This window comes from Hippopotamus amphibius, chromosome 8 (genome assembly GCF_030028045.1).
Source record: "Hippopotamus amphibius kiboko isolate mHipAmp2 chromosome 8, mHipAmp2.hap2, whole genome shotgun sequence".
NCBI classification, from domain to species: Eukaryota; Metazoa; Chordata; class Mammalia; order Artiodactyla; family Hippopotamidae; genus Hippopotamus; species Hippopotamus amphibius.
Window position 1 is genome coordinate 25,439,793 of NC_080193.1, and position 16,961 is coordinate 25,456,753.

At 49.2% G+C, this 16,961-nt stretch overlaps 1 non-coding gene across 1 annotated transcript; it reads left to right on the forward strand.

Moving 5' to 3' along the window:
- The first annotated feature begins 15,994 nt into the window (after positions 1–15,994).
- LOC130859771 (U6 spliceosomal RNA) lies at positions 15,995–16,101 on the forward strand. The gene has a single exon (XR_009055313.1). It is a non-coding gene; the product is annotated as a U6 spliceosomal RNA (small nuclear RNA).
- Positions 16,102–16,961: the final 860 nt, after the last annotated feature.

Consider the following 16,961-nt stretch of genomic DNA (forward strand, 5'->3'; position numbering starts at 1 on the left):
GTGTCAGACTTCTGGCCCCCAGAGCTATAAGACAACAGAGCTGTGTTGTTTAAGCTTCCAGGTTTGTGGATGTTTGTCCAGCAGCCAGAGCTGATTGACGCAGACAAAGCCCCGTCCCACCCTGACCTTGATCCTGCTCAGTGACCGACAGCCCACATGAGTTTTTCCCAGCTGGGAAACAATCAGCAGATGCAGCCTCAGGACTCTGCGAGCAGGAATTCTTATCCATCCCCAAAGCCAACACTTTGGACCCCAAGACCCAGGATCCAGGGACCAGGTGGTCTCCAGCAGGGCATCCAAGGCCGTCTCTGCCACGCTCAATCCCCACAGCAAACCCACTTTGGGCCCCCTTTTCCCCACCTCCTCCCCACCCCCCCCACCCCGCCCCCCCCTGTCCAGTAGGCGGTCTTCTGGACATGCTGCCCTCCAGCAGAACTAATCAAGAAGATTACAGGGCAGGCCGTGCAAGAGGAGTCCTCAGCTTGCAGGGAGAAACCAGAGGAAAATCCCCTGGCCCCATTTCCCCAAACATTCCTTTGATATTTTTTCATTTTTTTTTTTTTCAGAAGTTTCTTCATCACGGATTTCCGGATGCGTCTTGCCTGGCAGCTCCCACAACAAGTTTTAGCAAAAACCAAAGTCTTATTTCTCATTTGGCTGGAGGAAGTTCGAGCCATATCCCCACCCCACCCCACCGCAACCCAGATGCACAAAGGAATACACTCCCCCAGCCCAATTAAGGAGCAGGGGCCGGGATGAAAGGAATTCCAGGCTGTTGACAAACTGTATTTCTCATTTTCACATAAAAGTTACAAGATGGAACTTGCCATCCAGTTGGTTTGCGGGGGGTGCTGGAATGGGGGTTTAGAAATGCGGGGAGCAGGAGTCTTACGACAGAGATGGAGGCGGGGGCATCCCTGCCAGGGCCCCCAGCTGCCTGTCTTTGCCTGGCTCTGTTACCTGCACCGTGGGCTCCCGGCTGGGACACGTGTTGCAGCCCACTCCATGGAGCAAGGTGGTGGGGGCAACACATTCATAGCTCTTTGCAAACTCAGTCACATCACATGTAAGGCGGGGATGACAACACCCCCACTTGTGGGCTCTGCACAGGATCAGCACAGCACCTGCGTGGAACACAGCATCTGGCAGGAGGATGCTCTCCTTACTCCCCATCAGGACCACACGCCACCCTCCTGGACCAGTAAGACTAGCCCGCCCGCTCCCTCCTTGCAGAGTTCCCCAAGGCCCAGGGCAGAGCGGGGCACACAGCAGATGCTTAAGAATGGTTCCCTTCTTTGATGCTGCCGGGCAGCTAGGGGTTGCTTTTTGGATGTGGGGTCCATGCTGCACGCTCCCAAGTGTGAGTGCACGGGTGGGTGGCCGTCCATGTTAGGTTACACGTGCCGAGATGGGCTGGGGCCTGAGACTATGCGCCTTACACACTCTCACACGCACTTACATGTGCACTTACATGCTTGCACACGCTTCACATGATCACACATTCGTTCACACGCAGATACGCACGTACTCATGTTTGCTCACACACACCCCAACACTTGTGTGCACACATATACACGCTCACACATGCTCACGCATTCACACATGTATACACACTCCCGTGCATTCACACTCTAACACTTGTTTGCACACGTCCATCCACTCTCCCACTCACACACATCCCCGCTCACATCCCTTAACACTCACACACAGTATGCACACTCATGCACACGCTCACACCCATCTTCGCAGGACCAGATGCCAGCCTCTCCAGCTGTGCTTGGGGCCCAGCAGGGGGAGGGGCCATCCAGCTGGCTGCAAAACATTCCTCAAGGCAGGAAGCCAGGCCCAGGGAAATTCCATCCCCTCCAGGGCTGGCTGACTCTGCCCTTCTTTCCCTGGGGGCCTGACCTCTTGCTGGGGATGCTGCCCACAGGCTGGGCAGGGGACGCCATTCCTTCCTGGGGGCCTGGGGACAGGTCTGCTGCCTGCAGAGCAGGCCCCTGCAGATCTGACACCCAGTCTGGAAAGCCAGGCATGGCCTCACGTGGTTTCCACCCCTGGCATGCCCAGGATTCCTCCTGTGCCCCTCCCAGCATGACGGGTCAAGTCCCAGCTGAGAGCCCAATGTATTCTCAACCGCTTCTCACGGATGCTCTTGGAAACTGCATCACATCCTTACGGGGGCCCACGTCGTCCCCTCCACACCCACTGCTGGCCTCTCCGGGGCCTTGATGGGCATGTGCAAGTGGGGGAATGCCCGGACCCCCGACCTCCACCCTGCACTAGTCAGTGCGCCCAGGGCCACAGCTGCTAGCGGCTGAACTGGAGTGAACCCTAGAGCCCGGTGACAAGCTGGTCACCCGAAGGCAGGGCCTGTAATTCTTCAGCTGCTCCTGAGGCTGAAAGCTATTCTGAGGAGGGGGAGTCCTCCAGGCACCACACAGCACATGCCCTCTCCCCAGCCTCACTGGAGTCCCCGTCACATCCAGGGTCTGCAGGAAGGGTGGGGACTAATTCTCTCAACAAGCCCTATATGAACCAGCTACCCTGGGGGCAGGGGGGAGGTTGGAGGGGGCCTGTAACCTTGGGGGAAAGTCCACCAAGCACTCCCCCAGCCCAGAGCTATTTCTGAGCAGCCTCCTTAAATGTGGTCTCCGTGGAAACAGCCTAGATATCCATCTACGAATGAGTGGAGGCACAATTGTGGTCCATGCTTACAGTGATGGAATGGACCCTAAAAAGCAGTGAAGTACTGCGTGCTACAACATGGGTGAATGTCAAAAACACTAGACTAAGTGAAGAAAGCCAGGCACCCAAAGCCACCTGTTGTATGAGTCTGTTTATAGGAAATTGACCAAAAGGAGTAAATCCATAGAGACAGAAAGCAGAGCGTTGGTTGCCAGGGTCTGGGCAGGGGGGATGGCAGGTGGTGGTTAAGGGATACAGGGTCTCCTTTTGGGATGATAATACTGTTTGGAACTAGATAGAGGCGGTGTCTGCTCAACATTGTGAATGTACTAAATGTCACTGAATCGTACGCTTTAAAATGATTCATTTGGTCATGCGCATTTTACCTCCATTTTTTAAAAAAAATGTGATTTCTGATTTTTAAAACGCTGGTCAATATTCCAAAGGACACATTTGACAACAGGAAAGTCCAATTTGATTTATGGCCCAAACGCTTAGAAGTCAGGAGCTCTGCCCATCATAGAAATTTCATAATTAGCTGGGCATTGGTCTTGCTTGGAAAATTGGACCAGACTGCTCGGCTGTTAGCTTAGTTATGTGTTACATGCAAAAGGTCAGAAACCTCTAACACAATGTCAGTTGAGAGGGGTAAATGAAGCCCCAATGTCCTAAACTACTGTGTTAAGACAGAACCCCCAGCCATGCTTTTCCAGTGGGCCATTGATGAGGGGCATCTGGTCTGCCCTGTAACAGAAAAAGACAACGTGACTGCCCAGGACGGTGGTGTGAGGGGTGGAGGGGTCAGGGGTCCATGCACTGGGAGAAATGAAGAAGAAAATGGAAGATGGAGTTGTTTGACCTGTGCAAGATTTTCCTCTTGTGTATTACTGAATGTCTTCAGGCAGTAGAATTTTTCTGGGTGCTGGTAGAAAAATTAAGTATAATAGTCACCATTGCCCCAGAAATAATAATAACCTTATATTGTAATAATAATACCCTTTACCAGGCAGTCGCATGTGTCAGCTTATGTAGTAGCTGGTATGGCATTGGGCAACCCACTTAATCCTCTGCGTCTGTGTGTCCTCATCTGTACAACAGGACAGATAGGAATGTTCACCTCGTGATGCTGTTGTAAATATTGAACTAAGGCTCAATGACAAATGTTCCATATTTTAACAAAAAGTTCAACTCACACTGATGGTCAGGCATTAATATCATCTGGGTCCAGTTCCACAGTGGTGATAGAACATAACTTGCATTCATGTAACACATGATATTTCTAAAGAGTTTCACCTGCATTTGGCAAAGTGAAGATGCAGTCACTAGTCTCAAGAAGTTTGCAAAGCAGTCCAGGAGGTTGGACTTTATGCATGAATGATGAGAAAATACCAAAAAAAAATCATAAAGCATTCTAATAACAAATACGCTATTTCCAATGTAGTCTTGGGAAGGCCATTTCTAGATTATTGTCTCAAGCTGAATTTAAAATGTCGCTTAAAGGTAGAAAAGGGAAGGTGGAGGAAGCAATTATAGACACAGACCAGGACCAGGCCTCTGAAAGGACACAACAAAGGGGAGGATTTGAAGGCTCTCGGGAAGGCTGTAAGGCTCTGCCCCCTGCAGATTTGGCCTAGGCAGAGAACTTGCCAGGCTCAACCAGGATGGAATAGTTAGTGCAGCATGGATAAGAAAGACACAAAGGGAAAAGCAAAAAAAAAAAAAAGTCACTGCCATCACCATCATTATCACCACCATCACCACCATCATCACAACCACCATCACCATCACCATCATCACCTCCACCATCACCATCACCATCATCACCATCACCAGCATCACCACCATCATCACAACCACCATCACCATCACCACCATCACCATCATCACCATCATCATCATCACCATCATCACCACCATCATGGCCATCCTCAGCCTTTTCTGAGCACTTGTTCAGTTCCAGATACTGCAAAAAGTGCTCCATGTGCATTATTTCATTTAATCCTCCCAACAGCCTTATGTTGTAGGTTCTACAATGACTCCATTTAACAGATGCAAAAACTGAGGCTCAGGGAGGCTAACAACTTGCCCAAGATCAGACGCTGGGAGTGGCGGGATCAGGATTTGGTAGAAGCTGGGTGTTGTAACCACACATGGCCACTGTAAGTGTTGAATGATCAAGTCCCATGCAAGGGAAGCTGGGGTTCTCTCCATGCCTCCTGGCAGGGGTGTGTTTTGCTGCCGATAATTACTGTTTGTGATTCTGCCAACTCACTGCATTTTACTAATTCTGAGACACATGTTTTTCATATTTTAACATCTTTGAAGTTGGGATGCTGTGTCACAGTTTGGACTTAGATGACATACAAGAATGAAATCAATGGTGTCTTCAACTCAATGAAAAGTGAGGTCTCAAGTTCTAGAACGAATATGTTTCCCTTTTATGGCAGACACTGATTGTGATGTTGTTGCCATTGGACTTAAACATTAAAAGAAAAAGCAACTCCTAGATTAGATGTATATATAAATGATCTCTTGTTGTGCAACAAATTATCACAGAAGTTAGCAGCTTACAATCATTGTGGTTTATCTTGCAGTTTTGTGAGCCTGGAATTCAGCAGTGCTCATCTGGGTGACTTTCTCTTCCACTTGGCATGGACAGAGTTTCCTCGGAGGTATTCAGCTGTGGGAAAGGGATGCTCCTGGGGGCCCAAATGACATCACTCACACCTCAACAGCGATGGCTGGAAGGCTGGGCTCAGCCAGCAGCATCAACCAGAGCACTATCTGTGGCCTCTCTAACATGCTGGCCTCAAAGTAGAAGGGCGTCTTCCATGGTGGCTGAAAGCTCTGAAGGTGTGTGTTCCAAGACCCCAAGGCAGAGCTGCAAAGCCTCTGACGGACTAGTCTTGGAAGGCATGTGGCATCTCTCTGATTCCGTGTGGGAGAGAAGAAGTTCATGAGGGCACGAGTGTTGGTGGGGGGAAGATCGGGCTCTGTCTTGGAAGCTGGCTCCCACCTCAGGAATGAATATAGCCTCCTTCACCATCTGCTCTGGATTCACTCAACAGCTACTTTTTACATATATAAATTTTTATTTATTTAGCTAGTTAGTTAGTTATCTTTATTTATTGGCTGTGTTGGGTCTTTGTTGCTACACGGGGCTTTTTCTAGTTGCAGTGAGCGGAGACTACTCTTCATTGCGTTATGCAGGCTTCTCATTGCGGTGGCTTCTCTTGTTGTGGAGCACAGGGTCTAGGCACATGGACTTCAGTAGTTGTGGCACGTGGGCTCAGCAGCTGTGGCGCACTGGCTTAGTTGCTCTGCTGCATGTGGGATCTTCCCAGACCAGGGCTTAAACCCGTGTCCTCTGCATTGGCAGGAGGATTCTTAACCACTGTGCCACCAGGGAAGTCCCCAGTCGATGGCTGTTATTGGACACCTACTATCTGTCAAGCACTGTCCTCAGCAAAAATAAAAAAGAGACTCACAGTCCTGTCCTCACAACAGTGACACTGCAGTCGGAGGTGGGGTGGAGAAGAGGCAGAGAAATTAAAACTAAAACAGCAATAGGGTAGTCGGGAGTAGTGACCACCATTTTAAAGAGAGACCTAGAGGGAGTTCCCTGGTGGTCCCATGGTTAGGACTCTGCTTTCTCACTGTGTGGCCCGGGTGCAATCGCTGGTTGGGGAACTAAGATCCTGCAAGCCATGTGGCTTGGCCAAAAAAAAAAAAAAAAAGACAGAAAGACCTAGATAAAGGATAGAAATATGATTGATTTGAATGATGAACAGAAAGTGATTCTCTGTGGGAAGAGCATTTGGGGTGAAGGGAACAGCACACTCAAGGGCTGTAGGGTGGAATGGAGCTCAAGGGACAGAGGACAGGCCTGTGAGGGATGGCATGTGGGGAGCTGGGGTTAGCAGCTGGAGGAGCTTACGAGGTGGGGAGGCCAGACCAGGGGTCACTGGGGACCACGGTAAATGGTGTGGGCTTTATCCCAAGTGCACTGGCACTGAACATAAGATTTGCCCCAAGGTGGGAAGTCACTGAGTAGTTGAGTTCTGTGTGGCTTGCAACCAGCTGGGCACAACCAGGGGTGAGGTGGTTTGGCAAGAGCAGCCTGCCCTCAGCACAACTGTGACACAGCAGAGGTGCGTCAGCTGCACCCACTCACCTTCCAGACCCTCCCCGATGCCTTGGCTCTCTCCTGGGACTCACCACTCCTGCTCACACTTGTGTCCTGCATCTCACACCCACACCAGGAAACCACATCCAGGGAGAAAAAGGTGCTGAGTGAAGTCGATGACGAGAAAGCTTCACTGAAGAGAAGGCTCTAAAGCTCAGCCTGGAAAGAGTTCCTCCAGTCTCTCTGGGTTACTTTGGACCTGTCTTTCAAAAAATCAGAGAAGCGGAAAAGTGACTCTTGTTTTGGCTGTCAGCGAGGAGCCCCAGGGCTGTCCATAAGCACAGGGGAGGCAGTTCAGCTTTTAGAGTTCTGAATACATCAAACCTTCAATCGTGGGACCTCTGAACCTGTTGTTTCACCAAGCTTTCTTGACCTGATTTTTAACTTTTTCATAACCCCTTTAGTCCTCCACAAAGAGTACAGTATATAATCAGTGCATAATAAATGCTTGAAGGATAATTGTGTGACTGTGGTAGGCAGAACAATGTTCTCCCCACCCCCAGCTCCTGAAAGATGTCCCCGTGCTAAACCCTGGAAGCTGTGGTTATGTTACCTTCCGGGGTAAGAGGGACTCAGCAGACATGATTAAAGTTAAGGCTCTTGAGTGGAAATTGTCCTGGATTATGCAGATGGGGCCAATCTAATCACATAAATACTTTAAAATGAAGACCTTTTCCCAGCTGTGGTCACAAAGAGACCTGCTGACAGAAGAAGGGTCAGAGGTGAGACATCGATGACTTTGAAGATGGAGGCAGAGGCTGTGAGCCAAGGAATGCGGGCACCTCTAGGAGCTGGAAAAAGGAAGGAACAAATTCTCCCCTAGAACTTCCAGAAGGAACACAGCTCTACTGATACCGTGATTTTTAGTCCAGTGAAACCCATTTTGGACTTCTGACCTTCAGAACTATAAGAGAATAAAAGTTGGAGCTGTTTTAAGCCACTAAATTGGTGGTAATTTCTCATGGCAGTCATAGAATCTTGTCCAGGAATTCTAACTCACACCTCTTTCTTCTATTCTGTGGCAAGATGCATATTCTCTTGAAAGATATATTCTGTTATTTTTGAGATGGGATAGGTTTTAGCCAGGGCTTTTCCATTTGAAAGTCCCTGAGACCCAACTCAAAATAGCTTAAGAAACAAAAAAAGGAGTGTATTGACTCATTTAAATGGAAAGCTAAGAGTCTGAGGCATGGTAAAATTCAAATGCTATCGTCAAGAAGATGTGGTATATTTATATTATGGAATACTACTCAGCCATAAGAAAGAATGAAATAATGCCATTTGCAGCAACATGGATGGACCTAGAGATTACCACACCAAGTGAAGTAAGTCAGACAGAGAAAGACAAATATCATATGATATTGCTTATATATGGAATCTAAAAAAATGATACAAATGTACTTATCTGAAAAACAGAAACAGATTCACAGACATAGAAAACAAACGTATGGTTACCAAAGGGGAAAGGTGTGGGGGCGGGATAAATTAGGAGGTTGGAATTAACATACACACACACACACATATATAATAGATAATCAACAAGGACCTACTGTATAGTACAGGGAACTATACTATATATTTTGTAATAACCTATAAGGGAAAAGAATCTGAAAAAATATATATATCATGTATATGCATAACCTAATCACTTTGCTATACACCTGAAACTAACATAACACTATAAATCAACTATATTTCAATCAATCTCCTAGTCCTGCCCTTTTCCCTGTGTCCTCATTCTTAGCCCATAGTCACCACACGGCATCCCTGACTTAGAGTCTCCTGCTGACAACATCTCTGCTTCAATCTCAGTGGCAACAAAACATTCTCTCCCGTCACCTGTGTGAATGGAAGTTCTCAGCCTGATGGTTATTGGCCAGGACTGGGTCACACGACTACCTCTGAACCAATCATTCGGCCAAACAGATACAGTGCTCTGATTGGCCAGGTCTGACTCCCCAAATCATCCCTGCAGAGAGTGAATGATGGAGCATGTAAATAAGGAGAGAGGGTTCCTCAAAAAATTATCAGAGACTGTTACCCAAATATGGAGAAATGAATGCTGAGTTTCAAAACAAATGTCTACTACAGGAATACTGTGCATTCGTTGGTTTACTAGAAGGCCAACTGGTCCACCACTGTGGACCATTGCATGAAACAGTGTTTGAGGGATATCGGCCCACCATTTGCAGAAACCATCCTTGCAGTGAACCTTCAGATCCATCCCTCCCAGTCACTCCAGCATGAGAAGAGAACATCATCACAGATGCTCTATTCCCATGTGAAAGTTTACCTCTGGGTCTGGGCGCGGGCACTTAACCTTGGGGTCTTTTCCAGTTTCTCTACAAACAGTTTCCCATCCTGCAGCTGCCCTCTTGGTATCCCTCCTGATTGTCTTCTGTCATGCTGGGACTGGGAACATTCACTCGTGTTTGCTTTCACAGAGTTTGCAAACTTGAGTCTTGGCCTTAAACCAGGGAAATAATTGGCTTTTTCCATCCGCCCACTGCCATCCCCAACTGGCCTCCGGAAAAGCCCTGGGAACTCTGTGGGTAGGACTTCTGATGAGCTGGAGAGAAGGGTGTCCCAGTTAAGCTTCCAAACAAGCTAGGGTTGTTTGCCAGCCTTTAGCACCTGCCCACCACAGTTGGGTTCCATGTCTATCACCTAAGAGAAATCCTTCTTTCCCAAGAGAGGGGATTTGTCCTCTTCCAGCTACACTGGTAGCTTGTCATATGCTCAGCAATGACTTAAAAGGTGGAGACCCCATTGGGATATAGAGCCTAGGGCCCAGGCCCTCTTTCCCACAGGTCTCTGTGGTGCCAACCCCCACCTTCAAGGTCAGACACTGCAGAACCAAAGGCCAAAGTACATTCACCCCAGGATGTCAGTTCTTCACTGCAGCAACAGAGAGTGAGTCACAGCTAATTCTGCTTAGGCTACACTCAATTGGCACAGCCAGACCAAAATACTTTGGGCTAATTCATTTGGCAAGAGCATCAAAGCCCAAAGAGGATTGCATCCAAGTTTTCTCCTCTTTTAAAAATAAAATACAACAGAAACAAAAACAAATCCTGGCATGAAGAGAGGCAAAATTCTGATTACCTTTCATCTTCTGTGTTTGCTGGAACAGAGGTGCCATGAGGGCATGACTCCTGTCTCCCTCACCATCACACCCCCTGCATCATCCCTGGCACACAGTAGGTGCTCAAGAAGTGTTTGCTGCATGGTGTGCCAGTTACTATTGCTGGATAAGAAACCACTTGAAACTTTACAGCTGAAGACAACCATCTTATTACACCCATGAGTCTGTGGCTTAAGAGGATGGCTTGTCTCTGCTTTGCAGCATCTGAGGTCCCAGTTTTGAAGACCCAAGGCTGGGGGTGACTCAACGGTTGGAGGCTGGAGTCACCTGGAGGTCTCTTCACTCACATACCTGGTGTTTGCTTTCCATCGGTTTGGACCTTGGCTGGGTTGTCAGATACAATGCCTACATGTGGCCTCTCTGTGTGGTCTTTCCACATGGGTAGCTTGGGCTTCCTCACATCATGGCAGCATCTTCAAAAGAACCAGGAGGAAGTAGCATCACCTTTTGTGACTTATTCTCAGAAGTCCAGTAGCATCACTTCTGTAGTCACCAACCTGCTCAAATTCAAGCAGAAGGAACATAGATTTCTCTTCTTGATGCGAGAGCTGGGATCAAAGTCACACTGTGAGAAGAGCATGTGGGATGGATGGTGATGTTGCAGCCATTTTGTGACATATGGTCTGCCTTAGCTGGTGAATGGATAAGACTCTGATAGAATAGTCTCCAAGGCATCTTTGCAGTGAAATGTTCAACCCCCATTCCAGGTTTTTTCAAGTAGTCTTAGGCATAATAAAATAGCCTTAAACATCACTGCAAGTGGACATATTGATCTCAGATTCAGAGTTGGATTAAAAGCCTCTTCCTGGAGAAAACAACATATCAGCCTGGGTGGTAATAATGTCTGGGTTAAAAGCAAAGCCAGATCTTTGTCAACATCCCAGTCATGATATCGTGCTATAGTTTTGCCAGATGTTATCATCACGGAGGAGACTGGGTAAAGATACACCAGATCTCCCTGTGTTGTTTTTTATGACTCTCCAATTATTTCAACAAAAATTTCAGTTAGAAGAATGCAAAGCCAGGCCCTTGGGATTCAAATCCTGATTCTGTCACTAATCAGCTGGGTCCACGCAGACGTACACTTAATATATCTGTGCCTGGTTTTTCACCTGTAAGATGGGGCCAACAACAGTGTAGACTCCCCATAATTGGATAAAATGCCTTTCCATCAGATCCACAGGCATTTGAGACAAGATATATTCTGAACGATTGGAAAGAGAAAGCTAATGACAACCCTGGAAAGATCACCACGCCAGAATTTTTGCCCCAGAGATCCACAGAAAAGTTGTCTGTTAGTTGACTGATGTTGGCTGCAGGCGTTGCCTGGGATCTCAGTAAAAAGAGTCAGGGTGAAAAAAAATAGCAAGTGTTTAAAATATCCGGTCTGTGGCCGGGGAGTCAGGACACATGCAACCTCACAGGACGACTTGACCGAGAGCCTATGTGACGACCCTTTCCCAGATGCTGAAAGGCCTGTGCATGGAAAATAATGCATCCAGGGGCTTCCCTGGTGGCACAGTGGTTAAGAACCCACCTACCAATGCAGCGGACACAGGTTCCATCGCTGGTCCGGGAAGATCCCACATGCCTCAGAGCAACTAAGCCCGTGTGCCACAACTACTGAGCCTGTGTGCTAGAGCCCAAGAGCAACAACTACTGAGCACACATGCTACAAACACTGAAGCCCACATGCCTAGAGCCCGAGCTCCACAACAAGAGAAGCCACCGCACTGAGAAGCCCAAACACTGAAATGAAGAGTAGCCCCTGCTCACCACAACCAGAGAAAACCCAGGCAGCAACAAAGACCCAGTGCAGCCAAAAATAAATAAATAAATAAATAAATAAATATATTTATAAAAATAAAGAAAAAGAAAATAGAGTATCCAAGTTCAGGGTCTGGAGAACCAGCCGATGTACGAAGCTCTTTGGTTCTGGTCTCATATCTAATACTTAGACGAGCTTATAAGCCACTATTATGATTTTCCCAACTTGTCAGATTAGCTCATGGAGGCTCTGAGAGGCTTTCATTTGCCTAAGGCCACACAGCTCGGATGTGGAGCAAAACACAGTTGGAAGCCGGTTGGCTGGCTCAGAAGTCGGTTTTCTTCTCCTTCTCCTAGGCCTGCTCCCTCCCGGCTGCCAGAATCAGAGACAATCCCCTCCTCCGCTCTCTGCACACCAGGCTCTGACCCACCCCAAGGAGCCTTGCTGTTTACTCCTGTGTTTGCATTTTTTGCCCATACATGTGCTCAGATGGGAGCTTCTCCCCTTCCGGGTGCACCGACGTAACCAATGCTGTGACTGACAGCAGCAAAGCCCCTCCACGCCCCATCCCCAGAGCTCCGCTAGGGTCAGCTGGGCCTGATGACTGTCACACACGTGCTGGGGAGGGCGACCCCAGAGAGACAACCAGAGGGGCTCTGCAGCTAGACCACGTGTATTTTAGTCCCAGTGGGATGACCGTGGCCTCAGTTTCTCCATCTGTAAAATGGGCATCACAAGAACGCCAACATCATGGGACCCTTTTGAAGATGAAACAAGGTGATACCTGCACAGAGCTTTGGGTTCTCCAGAGAGAAATTGAGGTAAAGTGAGCAAAAGAAAGGGACCAAAAAGCATCAAATTCAAGGGCCCGTCTTTCCTGCAGCTTCCTGCTCTGTCCATCTTATGGGAGGAGGGGATTCTAAAGCCTTTTCAGGACCCTCCCAAACAAAAGCGGAGGAGTATGTTTGTTCTCAAATCCCGTCTGCACCCTCTCCACCCTGCTGGGCATCAAAGTGAGCTTCACTTCCGGGCTCCCTTGCCATCTGGCTTAGGGTAGATTCAAACAGAAGGAGACCTACTGCAGCAGGCAGGAGACGGGAGGGTGGGGCGGGGAAGTGGTGTCTTGCTCCCTCTCCCTCTGCTTTAGCAGATGTGGTTTTTCCTCCATGGCTCCAGCCCCCAGGGTCCCTCCTCCTGGGTCCCACTCCTGTTATAGAAGCCCCAGCCTCTGGTCTAGCTCCGGCTGGTCTCCCAGGTCAGGTGACACCATCTCCTCCTGCTGTCCCTCCGGCCTAGGGTGGGGTGGTGGTTCCCTGCCCCTGCAGCTCTCTGAGCGCTGCTCATGCCCGGTTAGGATGTTCCAGGATCCTGTGGGGCAGGCATGGAATTTGAAGCCAGGCATCCGTGTGAAGTCAAGACCCGCAGATCTTGGACCACAGCATCCCTGACCCAATGAGCCCCTCTCCCACAAACCCCAGATACTCTTGGTAGTAGATTTAAAGGTGTCTCCCCAAAATGCATGTTCACCCCAGAATGAGACCTCGGTCTTTGCAGACGTCATGAAGGTAAGGACAAATGAGATCACTCTGGATCAGGACGGGCCCTCCGTTCAATGACGGGTGTCCTTAAAGAAGAAGAGGACAGAACAAAGATGTGTGATGACAAAGGTAGAAATTGGGATGAAGATTCTACCAGCTGAGGAATGCTGGGGACTGCCGGCCACATCCCAAGCTGAGGAGAGAAGGACCAGAGCCCCCTGAGGGGCTCCATAAGGCACCAACCCTGCCGACACCTTGGTTTCGGGCGTCTGGCCTCCAGACCCGAGACACCCGCAGGTTCTTCCTCTGGGATTTGACTCCACTGGCCCCTCAACCAACCGGGCACCCCTGGTAAGTGGGTTCTCCACGAGGCCCAGGTGCAAAGCACACAGCTGCTCTTTAAACACATTAAAAGGGATCCTGTGAAGAGTTAAAAAATATCAATAAATAAACGCGATGAACGAGATAAGAATTCAACTTGGACTTGAAAGATGGGGAAAGAACAAGATGAAGCCGGACCAGGCAGAATCCACCCAGCTCCGCTCCCGCTGCCTCGGGCCGTAAACCACCGGGCGATCCCGGGAAAACAGCTCAGTAAGGCAGGCCCCTCCCGTGTGGACGTCTGGGGCCTGTGCCTGCCCGGGCCTAGCCGTCCCTGTGGCAACAGCAGACACTGGTCAGGGCAGGCTGAGCTGCGGCCTACCCCCAATCCCAGGGCTGAACACACAGAGATCGCTTCCCGAACACATGGAGGCCTGATGGGGGCCGGGCTGGGGTGGCAGATGTGTGTGTGTGTCTGTGAGTGCATGCATGTGCAGGTGTGTGTGGGTGTGTATGTGTGAGCGTGCATGCAGGTATACGCGTGTGATGTGTCATGTGTGTGAATATGCATATGAGCACGTGTATGTGTGTAGGTGTAGGTGCGTGCATGTGTAAGCATGTATACGTGCATGTGTGCAAAAGCATGTTTGTGTGTGCACTCCTGTGTGTGTGTAAGCATTTGTGTGTGTGTATGGGAGGGTCTGTTCCTCCCACCCAGTGGCTCTGCCATCCTCTGGGGCTCTGAGACCCCTGCTGGGCCCTCCATGTCTGGCTTATGGATAAGGAAAGAGAGGGGACATCCGAGAGAACTGGAGAGTTTGCAGGGGCCACCCTGGAAACATGACGTCACTTTCTCCTAATGCCATTGGCTACACTGGGTCACGTGGCCATGTCCAGCTACAAGGGGATGGAGAAAGGACCCTTTCTGCATCCCCAGAGGAAGGGGAACGGGGCCTGGGGACACATGACACTGCCTCCCTTGCCCGGCTCTGATGTCCCCACTCTCAGTGCTTAGTTCATGTGGGGCCAGCCTCCTGCCCCTCCCAGCTATGGTGGGGGGGGGGGGTCACAGGACCCAGGAAGGCAGCCAGAGCCCTTGACCCTCTGGACACAGCAGGGCTGAGGGATGAGCATGTGAGTTGAACTGTAGTCAGAGTCAGGAAGTATTGGGTCCCAGGAATTTTGCTGGAGCTACTGGGGGAAAAATGCCCCCTTTGTCTACTGTGTTTGGATTGCAAGTGTGTAGCTGCCTGGGGCAAGCTTGCTGCCAACAGGTAGGAGAACAGAGCCAAGAGATGAGAAAGAGGGATTCTCAGTGTCATCCCTTGAGACCCTGGATCCACCCATACCTGAAGCTCTACCTATGGACTAAATTCCCCTTTTGGGGGCACACGCTAGAATTTGTGGGGGGGTTTTTGTCATTTGCAATCCAAAGAGTCCTCATGAAGGTGATGCGAGATGTAACTCTGCCTTGTTCTAATCTGAAGCATGAAGTTTTCCTCCTTGGGACACTTGGTAAAGTGTCTATTGCACCATCTTGCTGCCACTCCCGTGAACATTCAGAGGCAAGAATGTGCGAAAAAATCCAACCAGGCTCAAAAACCTTTTCAGCCAATCTTCCTCAAGAAAGAGAAGACAACCATGAATGTTGTGTGGGGTTTTTAGGAATGTGACACCAACCCCAACTCAACAGCATGTAGGTAGCAGGCAAGGGAGGAGGCCCCAGGACAGCTGGCTCCAAGCAGGCTCCTCACTGGGGCAGGAAGATGCATCAGTGTCCTATTATTGTTGTAACAAATGACCACAAACACAGTGATATAAAACAGCACAAATCTATTCTCATACAGTTCTGGAGGCCAGAAGTCTAAAATGAGTCTAACAGGGTGAAAATCTGGGTGTCAGCTGGGATATGTCTTCTGGAAACTCTAGAGGAGAATCCATTCCTTACCTTTTCCAGCTTCTGGAGGCCAGCGGCCTTCTTTACTCCATGGGCCCTTCCTCTGTCTTCAAAGCACATCCCCTGGACCCTGGCTTTCATCACCACGTCTCCTCTGACCGTGGCCCTCCTGCCTCCCTCGTATAAGGACCTCATGATGACACTGGGCCCCCCCAGATTATCCAGGGTGATGTCCCAACTCACCTCCTTTATGTCATCACATCAGCAAAGTCTCTTTTGCCAGGAGACAGCATCTTCACAGGTTCTGGGGATTAGGACATAGGCCTCTTTGGGAGGCCACTCCTCCATCGACCACAGAAGGTGGTCCATGACCTCCACCCAGTCGCCCCCCCCCTCCACTTTTCCACAATTAGAAAAAACAAAACACTCCTAGCTTCAAATCTGCCACAGAGTGCTCGCTTCGGCAGCACATATACTAAAATTGGAACGATACAGAGAAGATTAGCATGGCCCCTGCGCAAGGATGACACGCAAATTCGTGAAGCGTTCCATATTTTTGTACCCCCCCAAAAAAAAATAAAAAATAAAAAATAAAAAAATCTGCCACAGATACCTCAGCCTGCAGAGTCCTTAACAAATTCTATTTTGTTACCAAGATACTCAATGCGGGAAAATCCTAATGTCCAGTTTCTGCTGAAAATCAAAAGATCCGGCCCTCCTGAGGTGCCTTCCTCCATGGTGAGAACTGGCTAGAGTTCCACAGGGGCTGCTCTTTGAGGTGAAGCATGGACCCTCCAGTTTGCCCTAGACCTCACCACTCCCTCTTGTCTCTCTGCCCATGAGATCAGCAGTCAGCTGACACTTACAGGGAATTTATGCTTCCTTTTTTGGGGGGGCGGGGATCTTCCTGGAGCAGGGATCGAACCTGTGCCCCTGCGTTGGCAGGCAGATTCTTAACCACTGTGCCACCTAGGAAGTCCAATGCTTCCTTTCTAAAATGTCCTCTTACAGTGAAGCTAAGGTGAGAGTGAGATGCTTCTTGCACACACGTCTTGATTGCAGGGCAGAAATCCAAGCTGGAGTTCTTACATGTGGCTGACCTCCCTGAGGGATGCTCCCAGCCAGGCCCTGAAGGCAGATGTGTTTGTGACCCTCACACTGAGTATTTGTCTGTCTTGCCATCTGCAACCATATCCTCTGTGTAGATTTCTAGCTTGACTGGGAAACCTCTCATTTTTAATGGAATTCAACATGGTTGAGTGTTTCGGGTTGAATTATGCCCCCCCAAAAGGATTAGGTTGGTGTCTTAAACCTCAGAAACTCAGCAGGTGACTTATTTGGAAATAAGGTCATTGCAGATGTAATTAGGTTAAGATGAGATCAGACTGGAGTAGTCAGGGCCCCTAGTCCAACAGGCC